General features: G+C 46.0%; 1 protein-coding gene and 1 long non-coding RNA gene across 6 annotated transcripts in view; both read right to left on the bottom strand.

The window, feature by feature from the left end:
• Positions 1 to 18,599, bottom strand: part of KIRREL3 (kirre like nephrin family adhesion molecule 3) — a 554,399-nt gene that overhangs the window by 485,209 nt on the left and 50,591 nt on the right. The window lies entirely within an intron of this gene.
• On the bottom strand, positions 5,909 to 7,933 carry LOC147576871 (uncharacterized). The gene is made up of 2 exons (XR_015241224.1): positions 6,963 to 7,933; positions 5,909 to 6,559 (listed from the first exon to the last, which is right to left on the bottom strand). It is a non-coding gene; the product is annotated as an uncharacterized LOC147576871 (long non-coding RNA).

Below are 18,599 nucleotides of genomic sequence, written 5' to 3'. Positions count from 1 at the left end.
GCACGACGAGAATTCTAAGTAAGGGCAACGGGCCTATGTATTTAATTTACTTGTAAGTGAACAGCTTCTGTGTGTTAGAAAAAAAAATTAACTCAACCTATGAATTTGTAATTGCTTGAGATTTCACCTCCTGGCCACGCTTCTCTTCCTATGGAGTTATTAAAACCCACACAATATGGTCTAATAATTTATTAATAGTCAACATAAATAGATAACAGCTCACATAGCCATAATAGCCATTGCATGTGGAATAATGAGGGATTATTTAAAAGGCACTTCACTGGAGAGGAGGAAGCATGGCCGTTCGAGTCTGGAACCACTGTTGTGGCAGTCGATACGCTCACGTACACAAGGCCTTCTTGACTGTTCACTGGCCTCCACTGTGTCATTAGTTCCCCATGTCCATTTGGAAGGGGTGGGGTACCGGCCAGTCGTTGCTTAGCAGAAGAGGACATCCACATTAATGGGAGAGGAACAGACCATGTCTTCATGGAACAAAGTACAAAAAACAAAAAACAAAAAAACAAACAAAAAAAAACCCATACTGGAGTAGAGTAATTGTCACGGAAAGGGCCTCAACAATAATACATCTTCTGTCTCTCCATCGAACTTTCTACCATCAAACCCTGGCATGCCTTTCTCTGGCGGTTCCTTCATGCTAGCACCTTGGGAAATGAAGAAGGGAGCCTAAAGTCACCACAACTTAATGAGAAACTCCCCATCCCCTCTGCCGCAGAGCTCCAACGGTCAGGCCCCGCCTCCCCCCCTGCTCGTCACATGATCTTCCCTGGAGACCTCGTCTGTACTCTTCTTGAGTGTTTGATGGAACTTCAAATCCAGGAACAGATACTTGGCAATCAGATCGGAAGGAAGACGGAAGAAAAACTACTTTTATTTGTAGGTGACCCTATATGTAAAGAAATCCTAAAGGATCTACGAAAAAATTACTAGAACTAATAAATGATTTCAATGAGGTCGCAGAATAGGAGATCAATATACAGAAATTAATTTTCTTTTTATATACTGGCAATAATCCAAATTAAAAAAAAAATTAAGAGAACAATCCCATTTTCAATAGTATCAAAAACAATAAATCACTTAGGAATAAATCTAACCAAAGAAGTGAAAAATTCATATGCTGCCAACTAAAAAACATCATTTAGAGAAATTAAAGAAGTTGTAGATAAATGAAGAGACATTCCACGGTCGCGGACAGGAGATTTGAAAATATTAAATGGCGGGGCACCTGGGTGGCTCAATGGTTAAGCATCTGACTCTTGACTTCGGCTCAGGTCATGATCTCACAGTTCCCAAGATCAAGTCCCACGTCTGGCTCGGTGCTGACAGTGTGGAGCCTGCTTGGAATTCTCTCTCCCTCTCTCTCTGCCTCTTCCTCTCCCTCTCTCTCTCTCTCTGTCTGTCTCAAAATAAATAATAAGCGTTTAATACATTAAATGGTAATTCTTCCCAAATTATTCTAATTAGAAACACAATCCCTACAAAAATCTCAGCAGGTTTTTTTTTTTTCAGAAACTTGACACCCCAATCTCAAGATTTATATAGAAATGCAAGAAATGAAGAAGAGTGAAAACAATTTTGAAAAAGAAGAAAGTTGGAGTACTATGGATTTTACATTTCCTGATTTTGAAACATGCTACAGTAACCCACACAGTGTGGCTTTGACATAAGGATAGACATTTAAATCAATGGAACAGAATTGAGAGTCCAGAAGTAAACCCTTACATTTATGGTCAATTGCTATTTTTAAAAGATGTCAAGGCAATTCCGTGGCAGAAGAATAGTTTTTTCAACAAATGGTACTGAAACAGTTGGATAGTCACATGCAAAAGTGTGAATTTAGACCTTTGCCTCACACCACAATAATTTACCCCAAATTGATATGGACCTGTTACAGTTAAAACTATAAAACTTTTATAAGAAGACATAGTAGAAAACCATTGTGACCTTGGGTTAGGCAGAGTTTCCTGATAAACAACAAAAGCATGATCCATAAAGGAATGCATTAAGAATTTGGATTTCATCAAAATTAAAAACGTTTGCACTTCAAAAGACACCATTACGCAAATGAAAAGATAAGCCACACAGTGGGAGAACGCTTTGAAAATCATATACTTTTGATAAAATAACTTGTATCCAGAACACAGAAACAACTCTTTTCAAAAAAATCAATGATTAGAAAGCAAACAACCCAACTGAAAAATGGGCAGAAAGAGAATGAGAAGACAAGTCACAGACGAAGGGAAGATATTTGCAAAAGACATAGTTGACAGAGAGGACTGTTATCCAAAACATACAACGAACTTTTGAAACTCAGCAATAAGAAAACGAACAGCCTGGTTAAAACATGGGCAAAAGACCTGAACAGGCACCTCACCTAAGAAGATATACACGTGGTGAATAAGCATATGAGACGATGGTCCACCTCATGTGCCACTGCAGAACTGCAAATAAAAAGAACCAAAAGACGACACTATACACCTATTCGAATGGTCAAAATCCAAAACACACACAGCAGCAAGAGCTGGTGAGGATGTGGAGCAAGAGAACTCTCACTCATTGCTGCTGGGAATGCAAAATGGCCCAACCGTTTTGGAAGATTGGTTGGCAGTGTCTTCTAAAACTAAACGTACACTTATGATCCAATAAGCATACTGATATTTACCTAAATGGGTTGAAAACTTATGTCCACACCATAACTTGCACATATGGCAACTAATTATTTATCACTGGCAATACGTGGAAGCAACCAAGATGTCCTTCAGTAGGAACGGGTAAATGGATACATACATGTACATCCATACAATGGAATAGTATTCGGGGCTAAAAAGAAATAAGCTGATGAAGGCCATGAAAAGATCTGGAGGACACTTAAAATGCATATTACGAAGTGAAAACACAACAACAACCTGAAAAGGCTACATACTTTGTGAATGACCACATGACATTTTGGAAAAGGCAAAACTATGGAGATGGTAAAAAGATCAGTGGTTGCCAGGGACTGAGGGGAAGGGCAGATCAATAGGTAGAGCACAGAGGGTTTTTAGAGCAGTGAAACTACTCTACAATACTGTCATGGTGGATCCATGTCATCATACATTTGTCAAGACCCGCAGAGTGTATAACACCAGGAGCGAACCCTGTAACGTAGACTATGGACTTGGGGTGATGAGGTGTCCGTGTAGGTTCATCGACAGTAACAAATGTAACAATCTGGTAAAAGGTGGTCAATAGTTGGACAGGTTCTTAAAATGTTAAACATAAAGTTATATGACACAGCAACTCATTTCCTAGATCTCTATCCACGAGAAAGGAAAATATGTGTCCACAAAAGACATACATATGAATGTTCACAGCAGCATCTTCATAAGGAGCAAAAAGTCATAAGGAGCAAAAATGTTCATCATCGACTGTTCATCCGTACAAAAATGGACCAACGACTGATAGCTACGATGTGGGTGAACTTCAACAACATGCTAAGTGAAAGAAGCCAGACACAGAAGGCTACATATTGTACAATCCTGTTGGTGCGAAATGTCCAGAAAAGGCAATCTAGAGACAGAAAGTAGCTTAGTAATTGCCTGGAGCACGGTGAGAGCGGGTGGGGTTGTAGAGATTGCCTGCAAACGGGCAGGAAGGATTGTTCAGGGGAGACTGAACTGTTCTAAAACTGGATCGTAGTAACGGTTGCACAACTGTGTCAATTTACTAAAAATCATTCGGTTGTATACTTAGCGAATTTTATGGTATGTAAATTATGCCTCAATAAAGCTGTTAAAGATAGCAGATGCTTATTAAGGATGTCATGAGGGTACAAGAATGGGAGGGCACACATTAAGAAGACTACCTATGATTAATGTAACATCACCCCATTACTGGTGAATGAGCCTTTCAGGAATACCTCCTGCTGGGCACTAGAAATTCACCATATTTACCTAGAAACATAGCCTTCCACTTACATCAAACAGAGACAATTGAAGTCACCAAGCCCAATTCAAGCCTCATCCCACTAGCAAAATGAAACGGGTAACCCGCAGCTCGGTCAGAAAGAGGCTATGACCTAGGAGCCTGTACTAAAACAACCATGGCCTCCAGAATGTCTTCCATTCATCTCGGTGGGGTTAAAAGGCCTGAACAATAGAGTTATCACTTACCCAGTTGACTGGCCTCTCCTTTGTACAAGAGCTAGAGTAAGGATAGTAACTTACTTTTGTGACGCTCTTACAAAATGCTTTAACATACACTCGTCTGTCTGTTCTCACAGCAGCCCCATCGGTGGATGTGGGACGAACACCACTGGCTGACTGGTCTGACCCTCATCCAGTCGCAGTCAAGGAGATGTGAGTGTACGTTTACCGGGTGGGCTCTGGGAAAGCTTTTCCTCTTTCGGACACAGAGAGGCTGATCTTCTGTCCCTTCCTCTGCCCCCTTCTCTGTGCCTAGAGCAAGGCATTTCTAAGAATTAGAAAAGTCAAGGACCACCAAGGGAAAAGCTGGTACAGAAGGGCCCAGAGAGCCCCAAAGATGCTCGTCCTGACACGGTCAAGCTGCCAAACCAACTGCGACAGCATATCCTGGAAGGCTCGGTAAGTGAGGGGGTGTTACTTCCTGCTTGTTTAAATCGCTGTGCTAGGCTTTTACTTTTACTGGTTGTTGCGAAACCTCTCACTACCTGGTTAAGGCAGAAGTCGTTAGCTGCACTTCCCAGACGCCCAAGCTAAAGCTTTGAAAAACTATGCAACTCAACCAAGGCCAAGCTGCCAGCTACGAGAAAAACAGGAACGTGTACCCAGCTTTCTGAATCTAGGAATATAATAGCCACAACAGAGACAGCAAAAAAAAAAAAAAAAAAAAACCAAAAAACACCCGTTGAGCACTGAGTAGGTAGCAGGCCGCTGACTTCACTAGGTCCTTGACTTTTCTCTAATTCTTAGGATTCTGCAGGCCCGCTAGTATTATACCCATTTTATGGATGAGCATATACAGATTAAGAAAGATGAAGTCAAAGTCCACATAGCTCTTAAGTGGTGGTGCCAGGAGTCTAAACTGGCATGTGTCTTATCTGCTCTGAGGAGAGTCCAGAGGAGTAAAGCATACTCCCTGGGATTTAGTGACCGGCTGATGAAAAGCATCATATACCTAGGAAATGGGTCTGGATGATCCCTAGTGGGATTCAGGTTGGCTAGCCAAACTCATCACCCTTGCAGTGGGGGGGTGGGGGTGGGGGTTCTTACTTTAATGCGTTACTAAAGCAACTTTCTGGACACAACTGTCCTTTGACTGTTCACGACCACTCTTGTACTGTCAAGTTCACCTCTTCCAGGAACCCCTCCCTGATTGCAGGCATCAGAGGGCATGAAAGGGAGTTCTCCACGGGAGATGTGAGATTCTGCTTCTTTCTGGAGAGAGGGGTTCAAATTCGGGGCCACTTTTTGGCAGCACAGGCCTGACAACAGCAATCTGGAGCCCAGAGTAAGTACCAGGAGAAGGGAACCCCTACGTCGGGGGTGAAGAGGTGGCTGCCGGAGCAGGGGCTGCAGGGAGAGAAGCGGGTCTCAGCCAGCGCCAGGCACAGGTTGCACGCGCCACCAGAGGCGGTTGCCATTCGAAGCACAGAATGTATAGCGTGTCCCACACTTGAGGTGCCACGGGGGCGTGTGCGTGGGGTCGGAATTGGGGCCAGAGTGGCAAAAAGTAACGCAGAGGGATTTAGAGATGTTCACTGCGAACCGCCGTCGCCTTTCAGGATAATGTCCCCCTCTTCTGAGACGGGACTGCAACCCCATCCATGTCCATCAGGCCCATATGGGCTACCGAGCCTTTAAGAGCTTCATTAGTTTTTCTCTCTGGGTTCCCTGCCTCCCCAGCAATGACTGAGTACCTGATTCGCTTAAACAAGGGGCATCCAGCATTGATGCCTTTTCAAGGGATCGTGGAATTCTGGGTCAGGGAGAAGCCAGGTCTTCAGGACGGTTCGGCGAGAGCTCGGCTGGTGCTGCCCAGGGGCTCCCCGCCTCCCCCAGGCTCCGGCGCTAACAGGCCCTCTGCTGCCCACCTGGAAGCAGGTGCCTCTGACCCTCTCTGACTTGTGGGGTGACAGTGGAGAGCTGAATATGGAGAACCGCCCGTGTTTTCGTGAGCCTGCTCTCCTTGCCTCAGACACAGTTACGTCGCCCCGAACCTGCTCATGCCTCCGGAATGGTGCTGCTCCCTTACACGTGATTGGTCCAGCATTTCTACTCTACAAGGAAGGAAGGGTACAGCCAATCTCATCTCCATGAAAGCAATGCATCTTCCTGGCCAGGTTATCATCCCGTGTCCTTCAGAAGTGCATCTTTTTCCCCAGGGTCATTCTGAGCGAGCCACAGAGTCACAGGAGAGTCTTGGGAAGATCAGGAGGAGAAACCCAGTGGAAAGAATAATCCGAGTATGATCCTGGGAGCTTCAGCTCCTCAGACTTCTCACCTCTTCCCGGAATGCAACCCCTTCCCCCTCTAACCTGCTGCACCTTCAAGCTTGAAGCTCTTCCCAGACTCCACCTCTAGGGATAAAAAAAGGACTCTCTCAGATTATTGAACAGACCAGCAAATGCTCACTCCCTTAGGACAGGAGGCAGTTTGGACCACAGGCAGGTCAGAACGTCCGGGCACTTCTACAAACAGCCTTCCCCCCCGCCCCCCACCAAAAGAATATCAAACGTGAAACAAACCAGTGTTCTCCCATCAAAAACATCGTAACTCATTTAACATTGAGGTTTTTTTTTTTTAATCCTTTTTACTAGATTAAAAAAAAAACACAATAGTTGTTTCTTTCCTTTTATTTCAGCAGGGTTCCAGATAATAAAAAGATTTATAATTAAGCCAGTAGATTTACTTTTGCTATGCTGCCCTAGATTATGAAAAAGTATAATTATATGCAATTAAAAAATGAACAGTATTTCTTACCCGAGCGAAGCTTGAAAAGTCATTATGAATCCATTAGCTCAGCAGACCTTACAAATGGCCTTCGCTACTCCGGACTTCATTTAAATTTACAACATTGAGAAGTAACTTCTCCCGGTTTTGATGGACTGTGTGTGTGTGTGTGTGTGTGTGTGTATGCTCACACATGTGCATGTTCATTCTCTGCTTTACCAAGAGGAGCCACACACTGATCTTACATGCTAAGGCCATGTTCTTAATATTGAGTTTGCCATGTTCTTCCGGTCACATGGCTCATAAGTGCCACATTTCGGGAATCTGCCAGTTGGAAAACTGAGGGATGGTCTAGAATTCTTCTAACTTACCCTTGTGCCTACCTCCTATAGGCAGTGATTTAGTGCTTTATTGCTGACAGCACAAATGAGGCCATGATTGTCACAATGCTATCTGGACTTTGCTCTGGTCCCCTCCTCTCCTCCAGCTACATCAGCCTGAATTGTTCCCACTGAATTCACTTATGGCTGGGTTACTGTGGAATTGCCACACTTATCCACATAATTACCTAGCATGATGGGTGCTTTATCTCTCGAGAGACTACCAGGGATAACACATACAGGAGAATTGATCTAGATAATCCTGGCACCATTCACGACTTTATTTCAATTGAGCCTGCATGTTTGACAAGAAGTTGTAATTACTGAAAATTTCATCTGCATTAAGATAATGGATCTTACCCAGAAGTCCATTTTCTCTTGTCCCTCAACACTAGAATCACCCTCAGCATCATCGTTGGCAGGAGCCCAGGGGTTATAGCAAAAGACAAAACAAAAAACCACCCAAAAGCCCTCTATCACCATTTTTTGCATTTAACTGGCTCTCCTCGTTCGCTGATCTTTCCACCTGCTTCTGTGTTTGCCCGATGACATCAGAGCCTTCAGTAGTGGCTCCAACTCTGGCTGATAATCAGAATCACCTGGAGGCAATGTTAAAAATATAGGTGAATAGTAACCTAGACTTTCTGAATCAGAAGTTCTGGGAGTAGGGCTTGGGAATCTGTCTATAAATTACTCTCCAGGTGATTCTTAGGCAGCCAGCCCCACATGGTACATTAGTTGGCATTTACATCCCTCCAGCCCAGATGAGGGGCTGGGCACACTCAGGTGGATGGGAGAGAAGGCCCATCTCTGGTCATTTCCCTGTTCTCTGGAACCCATCCTCTTTGAGTATTCAGGTACAAGCCTGGATGAACAAGGATCCCAGGACCAGACCCAGACACCTCCCACCCTCGCAGCCTTCCCTGAGGGGGCTGCTCCCATCTCAGGTGATGCGTCCCTAGAGCAAGATGGCGGGTGTCCCAGGTCTCTTTCTCAGTCCAACTATAGCTGCTCAATGGACACCAGCTTTCCCCTCGGCTCTTTCCCGATTCTTAGATGTTTTAGTTCCCACGTGCGCTTAATTCACCACCAGCCATCAGCACATTACCTAAAAATTAAAATCCTGCAACACTCCAAACTGAAAGACAATGAGGGTGCCAGAGAGGAACAAAGCACTGGAATTCAGAAGATCTGGACTTTAACCCCAGCTTTGCCATTTTCTGGTGGCCTAGCCTTGCAGAGGTCACTTCTGTTTTCCGGGCTGATGGTTTTTCCACCTGGATAGTGAGAAAGGTTGGGCCAGATCGTGTCCAGATTCCTTCTAGTTCAAGTATTCTGTAATACAACATCCTTCAAGGAGGCTCCATACATGTTCTTCCAATGATTGATACTTCTGCATGCGACATCACTAAGGAGATTTGTAACTGTGATCAAGATACTGAACTCTTCGAACCTTACTTTACTCATCATAAAAATGGAATAACAGTCTTATCAAGCACTTAGTTGAGTAAGGATTAAATGATACATGCATCTAAAACCCCTACTGCCGGGTCTGGCACCTGGTAAGCACAGAGTACGTTATGTGACATTGTCACCATCATCATCATAACCGTCGCCATCATCGTCGTCATTATGACAAGATCTCTAGTGTTCCAAAGGGCTCACTCACACTGGCCACTGTTTCACCCTGTCGAGATAACAAAGTGACCTCACGAGCCTGGTGATAAGGAATCTGGACATTACCCTAACCCTGGATTCAGAAAACAGGCTGACCCATTCTGTGAAAGCCTAGGTCCCATTCTCTCCCCTGCTCTTCCAGCTGGAGAGGGTCACTCAAGCACCACAGAGTGGCAGCCAGATGGGGACAGTGACCTGCATTCACCCTGGGAATCTTGTAGCACGTGCTGGAGAGTGTTTCGTTTTTTTTTTTTTTAACGTTTATTTATTTTTGACAAAGAGAGAGAACATGAGTGGGGAAGGGGCAGAGAGAGGGAGACACAGAATCTGAGGCAGGCTCCAGGCTCCGAGCTGTCGGCACAGAGCCCGATACGGGGCTCGAACCCACAGACCGCCAGATCATGACCCGAGCCGAATTTGGACGCTCAACCCACTAAGCCACCTGGGCGCCCCCTGAAGAGTGTTTTGTACATCATTTTAATGAATCGGGTCCTTCAGTGAAATGCAATCTCAGAGTCTTAGAGGTCTCCCCCGGCTCTCTTTGCGTGGCCACTCCGAGAGCAAAGACTCTTCCAGGGGGCTCTCCTTGAGTCCCAAGGCTTGTAGGGAGGCTGCCTCCTCCGTCAGACCTACGGCTCTCAATGCAACCTCATCTTCCTTCTCTCCCTCTCTCTCTGAGTATCTCAAAACCAAGTTGTTTGTAAACTCCCTCCACCAAATGGCTCTGTTACACGGGCTCGGCTCATTAACATGCAGGCAGTAAAGTACGGCAGGAGCTCCGATTTGTCATATTAAGGAGACTATATTGCTGTGGAGAGAAACATTAAAGGATTTTATTCTAAGATATCCCCCCTCCACCCACCCCCCCCCACCCGGTGCAGACAACGTCTCTTGGGACAAGCTCTGCTTCCCTGCTCTCATTTGCACAGATGTCTGATAAATGTTCCCATCAGGGCCATAGGCCCCCAGTGCTGCACCACTGGCCCTTTCCCTTGGGGGTCTCGGGGATTGGCTTTTGAGATGGCTTCGGGCCTTGGGCAGCCACCGCGGTAAAACATTCATCTTCATTCCTTCTCTCCTCTTACCCGCTAGCTGACAGCGAGACCCCGTCCCAGGGAGGGCTGGAGGAGATTCCGTCTCTGCCGCTCAATGCCTCCCTCTTGGAACTAATCGCGGCTTTTCTCTGCCCTTCTCCATACAATCTGATATCATTATCGCCAACATCATCAAAAGAAGGCCCCTCTGTAGATTGCATTGTGCAAACCGAAGAATTACCTAGACACGGCCGACTTTGCCTATTAGGAACGTAAGAGCATATTTACACGATACCATGGCACACGGGTGAAGGATAAGCCCAGGACGAGATTAAATCAACAGACCGAAAGATAAATGAACAATAATGCATTAATATCGAATACATATCTGAGGGTAAGTGCCATGTGGGTTGGAAGGCAGGGCAAAGGGCACGACTGCAGGGTCAGTGGGGCCAGAATGACAGATGTGAGGGGTCAAGGGCAGGCATTTCCTCCAAGGGAAGCATTAAAGATCAATCTCCATAAATGGAAGGAAGGCCATCCATGGTCCCCTATGTGCTCTTAGTTTCATTAAAATTCTGTTCTGTTGAAAACAAAGAGGGGAAATGGTTGTTCTGAAGGTTTGGCAGGGGAGAGTGATACACTATCACTGGATTCAGGCTAGGTGGGGACTCCTTATGTTTTTGTTGTTGTGATGGAGTACAGCTGACATGCGATGCTACATTCGTTTCAGGTGGGCGACATAGTGACTGGACAATCCTCTATGTCAGACTGTTCTCACGACAAGCGTAGCTACCATCTGGGGGGACTTCTGGATTTAGAAATATCAAGGGCCAGCCGGGGAACTCTGTCCAGGGCTCACCGTGAAGAAAAGAGTCATGCTCAAGGCTGGCAGGAGGAAGGCAAGGCGAAATTTCCTCAGAGGGAATGAGGCTCCCTTGCAGCTGAAACCTTCTGGAAGACGAAGGGCTCACCCTGGGCCTTCCCGGAGCTGGCTGAGCAGACCTAAGACATGACTGAGGCCCACACTCTGAGACTTGAGTGGGGAAGCCCAAGTGGGGCACCTTGTGCCCCACCACCGCCCAGTCAACACCTGCATGCCTGGAGGGAGCGACGCCAGCCTCCCGTGGTTCCTCCTTCAGTCTAGACTGGAGCAGAGTTGGAGAGAATTGAATTCCCTCCTCCATTGCTCCTGGGGCTGCTAATTCATAGTTGCATTAGCTTTCATTTGGATAACAGCATGGGGGATTGTCAGATATCGGCTCGGACCAAATTCAATCTACAGGCTGCGCTCTGCCCTCTTTCCACTTGCCTTTTACTCAAGACCCTAATGAAGAGATTTATCTGATTGGTTTACCGGAGTCCTATCTGGATTGAGTAGCTCCAGCCCTGTGCGCTCCCACCTCTCCGCTGTCCACTCCAATCAAGAACGGGGGCTCTCGCAACTCTCTCCGTTCTGAAACAAATTAAATCTCACTGACAGACTCTATCTGCCTCGAGTTCTCCATTACGCTTCACTTTGGGTTTGCCTTCACGGTGACAAAACTGCTTTGACACATTCGAAGATTCTCAGGGCCCTGTTCGCTGCCGTCCCCACCCCCACCTCGCTGCTGTCCGGTGTGATTTCTGTAACGACGAGACCCACCACTCAGACTTCCCCGGCGTCAGCAGCTACTCTGCTACCTATCAGCGACATTCAGCCCCCAAGTGCGACATGACGGGCTGTGTCGGGGGCGGCGGGCGAATACCTCCGCTAGCTCCCTGGAGGGCCCGCAGAACCATTTCTGCTCCTTTCTTCACCCTCCTTCCAGCCAGCCCATCCAGGCCTTTTGAGAGAAGTCATTCTCTGCGCCCCACACCCCAAACCACCCCCACCACGTCTCCACAAGGTCCCTAGAAGAATGTGGCCTGGGGCTGTTCAGTATCTTTTCAGTCTGCACCTGCAATTTAGCCAGTCTTTAGATATGTTCCCCCAGGCGGCGGGGAGACAGATCTCAGGTCTCCCCTGGTGCCTTCAGGGGAAGCTGCTAACCTACCTCCACCCTAATAGCCTCATTAGACTCACCACAGATGTTCCCCCTGCTGCACTGGGCTCCTACACCGAAGCCTTCTCATCTCCCTGAGGCAGCTGCAGAAGAGGGGGACAGGTCCCAAGCAGGCCACCATCATGACTTTGACAGCAAGCATGTTGGTGATTATAAATTCTCCGTTTTCAAGCTTCTGTTAGTGCTTTGAGAGTTGCTTTATTGGAATTAATAATTGAATGGTGTTGGTTATAGCCATCACTTGAGGCCCATTACAGTCCCTTTTAGCTCTAAAATTCTTTTCATTCATGGATTCATTCATTCATTCATCAAATCCCTATTGAGTACTTGTCATGTGTCAGGTCTTTCCCTAAGAGTTCCCTGGATTCAAGCCCCAAGGGAAAGGGGTTATAGCAAATCAGGATGGAAGGGGCCATGAGACTGGAAGCTTCTTGGATGCAGGCCCTCACACACCCTTCCCACTTCTTGCTCTGCTGTCCCCCAGGGTCCCCAAATCTTCTCTTCCTTGGTCCCTGCATCTATGCAAATCCCCTCGGATTAACCAGCACACCAGCCGTAAACAGTAAGGATGGCCTAAGGAGCAGAACTTCCACTCCCCGCCCCCAACAAATGCCCTGATTCTGATGGTGTTCAGGAAAGCCCCCCAACCCAGAAAGTGCCACGTTAGCATGTGGGTTATTTTGAGCTGAAGGCAATTGAGTCCCTGCGGGCTGAAGAGAAACTTTTCTCCCACCCTTAACCACACAGAAGAATCTAAATTGGGGGTCTTCCCCAGAATAAGGGTTATTAACAGATCAGTTTTTCTCGGAGTGGCCCATCTGTAAGGCAGGGCAAACATCTAATTACCAAACGTCTGTTCCTCTTATGGTCCCGTGAAGTACATTCCTTTCCTCTGGAGTCCCAGACTCTTACCCCTTCCCCTTAGTTTCAGGATGACATATATACTCCATGCTGCCTGATGGTCTTTGGAATTTCCATGTCTATGTGGATGTCCCATTATACACACCTGTAAAATTTGGTTTTCTCCTGTTATTCTGTCTCATGTCAATCTGATTCCTAATCCAGCTACAAGGACCTTCAAGGGGACGGGAATTCTTGCTCCTCAACACCTCCTTCATCTCATTCCCATCACTTTTCACGTGCCTTTCCCACAACCTATCGTGACTGCTGATACATCAGGGCTTCTCCAGCTCTCAAATCCCGGGCTGGTGTTTGAGAAATTCAGGTGGAGTCCGGAATCCTACAGTCTTGGAACTGTCAAGAATTCTACCTCGGAACCCACAGCCCTAGAATTTGGGCTCAACCCCCTTGTGACAACCCCGACTTCAGATTCCAGGCCTCAGGTTGTAGCTCTTCCTCCGAAAAGACACTGAAGCCCCTGGAGACTGCAAAATGAGAAAGTCACATCTTACACAGCGGCCCCCAGGCTCTACAACTGGCTAGCCACCCTTGTCCCTGGAAGGGAAGGCTTGGTTGCCACCACCCTGGGAACTGCGTGACCTGGGCTATACTTCTGGTTTAGTCATCACACACTGGGTTGCCCAGCCCAAACCACCTAGCCTCCCTGGGCCACAGCATCCTCGTTAACAAAATGCCATGCTGCTACAGCGATTTCTACTTGGTCCCAAAAGGATTTATAGGCTGTGCCTATAAAATCTACAGGCTGGACTAGATGTTCAGTAAGGTGAGCTCCCACTTTAAGATTCCGCAAGTGACTCACTTACTTAACCTATCTCGGAGCATGTTTAATGCCAGCCACTATGATGGGAGCTCACAAAATATGCCCCAGCATTCACAGCAGTTCCCAGGGTGGTAGCAACAGGAGGGACATCGTTTACGTAGTAAGATCAAATGGCTACAGAAAATCAAATGCTTGCATATTTTAAAAATAAGTGCAGTAATAAGTATGCTCATAATTATATTATATGTACCAGGCAATACATGAAATGTCCTACCTGGCCTTTTGCAATCTGTCTGCACAAAAATGCCCATATAGGGTAGATACGATTACATACACATTGTCCAATATTTATTGCATGACAAGGATACGGCAGATCTTATACTAGGTACTTGGGTGTAAGCACGTAGATTTTGCATCACTGGGCCCAGAGGGGTTAAATAAATTCCCAACCTCATAGCTAGCAAGTGGCAGAAAGGACCAGAAATCTAGTCTGCCAGGCTCTAGAGCCTAAGCTCCCAAATGCTAACTATCCTACTTACCTCAGGTTGGTTTTATGATCTTCACAATGTCAGCCAGAGCCAAGGTTTCTGAGCCAATAGCTTACTCCCTCCTATTGTCCTTTCCTCACTCAGCTTCTCCTACTCATGAGTGAACCTTCCCCATCGCGATCTTCTACCCATGAAATAGCCGCTTTGTATTCTCTCCGCTTCACTGGTTCTCATTTCCAATTGCCACCTGAACGCTGCTATTTTCTTCTTGTCTTCCACTCTTTGCTTTCTCCTTCACCTCTCCTGTAACTCTGCAAAATATCTGTGAATTGGCTAAACTGAAGGACTCTACCATGGTCTGATTCTGGAGGCACAAACTGTGAACTCCTCTGAAAATACTAGCTTCATATTATAGAACCCGGAGCAGAAGGAGACACAGGGAATTACAGAACAACCTTCAGTGAAGCCAGAAATGTGGGTGGCTTGGCAGGTTTTGCGACTGGATGGCCCCTTCCTAGCTTGAAATCACATTTGATTGGGCGGTGTGGTGAAAAAGGAAAAGCATGAATAGCAACTGAATTGAGTTATTCATGAACACACTACATGCAAATACCATTTAAATATAAAGAGTTCTGAGTCAGGCTTTCATGTATCACGTGGGAGACAATATGGCAGACGGTGAAGAGATGGGTCTCTATAGACTGGGATAGGATGAGAAAAGGACCCTCTGGCTGTCCACATTACCTAAGGAAATCTGGAAATGTTAATTTCATGATGCACAGCATCATCTTAGTGACTTAACGACTTGCTCTTTCATACCAATCTGACGTCAGTGCAGTCTTGGGTCTCGGTCTAGACTGGTGACTCTTAGAAGCTGTGTGGTCATGTCAGCCGTCAGGAGGCATGATACCGGAATGGGAAGTGAACCAGCCCTCACATAACCATGATGCCGTGAGATGCTACTTGATAAAACATGGTGTCAGCCTCCTCAAGATTTTACTCTCATATCCCAACTGCTGCTTGGCTACCCCAAAACTCCACCACAGCTCATTATTTCATAAGAGGTGTTAAATATGAATTGTTCATTACAACACATATTATTGGATGTTTAACTACCGTGTAATTGATTTTCTATCCATTGCCTAGTGGTTAACCCTCAATAAAGCTTTTTGTAATCAACTTAAAGTACAATACCTACCACGCTTGATAATCTTTCTCCTTTGATTTAATAAGAAACCAACTCTACATTATTGAAATTATTCTTTATCATTAAAAAAAATGGTCAAGTTTCAAACACAGCATGAGAAAAACTCTGGATGCATCTGGGCCCCCCTACAGAAGGATCTCAGTGAGAGCGAGAGCCCAGGGGGAGGGACCCAGAGACTCTTGTAACCACTGTGATATTCACTAAGGTCCAGGACTGTCACATCCTATGTTCATAGCTAGGAAGACAGTGGAATCGTTCTAGAACTGCCATCCAGGAAGTCAAGTTCCTGGTCCAGTGTGACAGACAGTACAGCTCTTCCTCAGGGTTGAGAGATCAAGAAAATTAGGAGAGGCTCAGGCTCTCCAAAGAACATCAGAAACAATTAAGCATTAATATGCATTTAGAAGATCCATCATTCAGTACCTTTCTTCAGGGCTTTACCTAATGATAGTCCCTCACCCCCTTTAAGTCTTCCTAAAAAGCCTACCTCCTCAGGGAGCCTGCCTTGTCTTGATGGAAGTGAAAAAGCGACTGACCCCAACCAACCATAGGATAGGCAAAGTGGGGAAATGTTTCGTGGAGCCTCAGGAAAGCAGACAGCTGGGGCGGGGATAGCAATTCAGAAGCCAGTGTAGGAGACAGGAGATGGAAGACACCATTAGCTCATCCTCAAAACCTCTAAAGTGTTCACAGAATCCCTGACCCTCCCAGCCTTCAAAACACACACACACACACACACACACACACACACACACACACACACACCATGACACACCAGGGTTGAATGAATAATAAATAAAATAGTACATGGAAAGCTCTCAGAAAAGACATAGAACAAGTGCTTAAAATGATAGCTACTACTGCCTCTTCATATTAACACTTATTATTCTACAACATGTTTTTTTTTTTTTTAACATTTATTTTTATTTATTATTTTTGGGACAGAGAGAGACAGAGCATGAACGGGGGAGGGGCAGAGAGAGAGGGAGACACAGAATCGGAAACAGGCTCCAGGCTCTGAGCCATCAGCCCAGAGCCCGACGCGGGGCTCAAACTCACGGACCGCGAGATCGTGACCTGGTTGAAGTCGGACGCTTAACCGACTGCGCCACCCAGGCGCCCCTACAACATGGTTTTTAATTCACTTTATTACATTACATTACATTTTGATTCATTCATTCATTTAGTTCCTTAGCCACATTCCTCGATATGAATTTGCAGGCTCTGCAGGTATGATTTTTGGTGAGCTTTTAAAACATCTAACTCACTCTCTCTAGAAAGGCTTACATAAACAGGGTATTGTATGAGGCTACTGGCTACCCTGGATTAGAAATCTTTTCAAGGTAGTGAGTCTCCTGGCACAAGAAGCTAGCAAGACGCAGCAGAACGACCCCTAATTGGAACTACTGTAAAGGACATTCAGGTGATCTGTAGGCAGCTGGACTCTGGGGTCCCCTCCAGTTCTTAAACTTTATGATTCCGATTCTTCTAGAACACCGAGATAGTGATCCACATGCAACGTCGTGTGAAGCAACATAAAGATGTGTTTCAGACTCAAACCATAGCGGGCTGCTCAGCTTCCTCCCTGGACGCTCTCAGCCTTGGAGATCAAAGGCTGAGCATTTCCCCATTCAGCCTGTGACAAAAGAGAGAGATCGCCCCAGCAGCAAGCTGTTGTTAGACAAATAGGAATCCTCTTCTCAAAGGGCATTCTCTTCGGCATAGTGAGTGGGCAGCCTGCAGTATTTAGGACACATTCCGAAAATAAAATTCAGCGGCCACCAAATGACTCAGTGTAGGAGCCTTCATTCTCCAAGAGAGAAGGAGGGCTGCTAAGAATGGCAGGAACCACCCACAGATGGCCTGCACCAGTTGCAACAACAGATGCATACACAACACAGCCCTTTTCTCTGAAGCATCCAGCCAAGCTCACATCGAGTTCTCCACTGTGTACGTTAAAACCAAAATAAATAATCCAAGAAAATCTGCACATGTCTGTGTGTTTGGGGTCCAAGATAAATCAGGCAATAGGCCCAAGAGGAATTTAAGACATTTGGCCACTCTTCCCTTCTTCCTTTTGGTTATTTATTTATGGAAACCTAAGCATTAGATCACTTTCCAGCTTTAAAATATACAAGGATACCCAGTGCCCCTAACGTCAAGGCTAATCTCCATTGGCTGGTGTTTAAGATCCTTTGGAATCTGAAGCCATTTACTGGGATAATGTCATGTCCCTTAAATGCTCCAGCTCAACCAGGGTGGTCTCCCCACTGTGGCCGCCTTTCTCCTGTCACTCATTATTTCTACCTGTGAGTCTCTACTCTTGCTTGATGCATCACAAAGGAAGCTTACACTTTCCTCCTCCATGTAGGAAGACCTATCCTTCTCTGAGGTCCTGCTGGGGATGCCTCTACCAGTTGGTGTCGAGATGGGCTGATTTCTCTCTTTCCACATCTCACATTACACGGAAGAGGGTGGAGGTGGGGAGCCACCATCTGTAGATTTATCATTGGAATTCTAGGGTGCTAGGGCTGGATATTAGGAGTTTCATCTGCACAGAGCACTTAGACTCCTTGGTAGAAAAAGTGATAAAGCAGAACTTGAGGTGAGAGGCCTCTTAGGGAAGAAAAATTCATCCTTCCAAATAAAGGGAATTTCCAAGACCAGCCTAGTTTAGAGAGAGGGTTCCTGCCCCATGAGGGCAGAGAACTTACTCAGAGGTAGGAGAAAGTTCAAAGATACGTGTCCTGTTCAGAAAAACCAGTTTCCGGATGGCAGAGCAAAATATTCCCAATAGTGTCTCATCATTCAAGTCGTCTTTGGCAAAGCCCTAGAAGCAGGTTGCCAGATACACAGGGCTAGGAGGGGTGTGGACAGAAATGTTTACTATATAGTCACTATCCTGAAAACCCCTAGTTCAAAGAAAAGGCAATTTCTTCTGTGTGAGGTGGGTCTAGGAGACCTCATGTGCACAGAGGCATTTCAGTTGAGCACTGAAGGAAGGGTAAGTTTTAAACAAGTGGAAAAATAAGGAATGCCTCACCCTGAGAAAAGTTGGTGTCTTCTCTTGAACAGCTCACGCTTGAAATGTACACACTTAAATATATTCCCTCTCTGCCTTGAGAAGAAATGGAAGGATGGTAATGGACCTGGGC

Source organism: Puma concolor, chromosome D1 (genome assembly GCF_028749965.1).
Source record: "Puma concolor isolate L17-30 chromosome D1, mPumCon1.1.hap2, whole genome shotgun sequence".
NCBI lineage: Eukaryota > Metazoa > Chordata > Mammalia > Carnivora > Felidae > Puma > Puma concolor.
The sequence above is the reverse complement of the archived record's forward strand: the minus strand, read 5'-3'. Positions and strand labels throughout refer to the sequence as shown.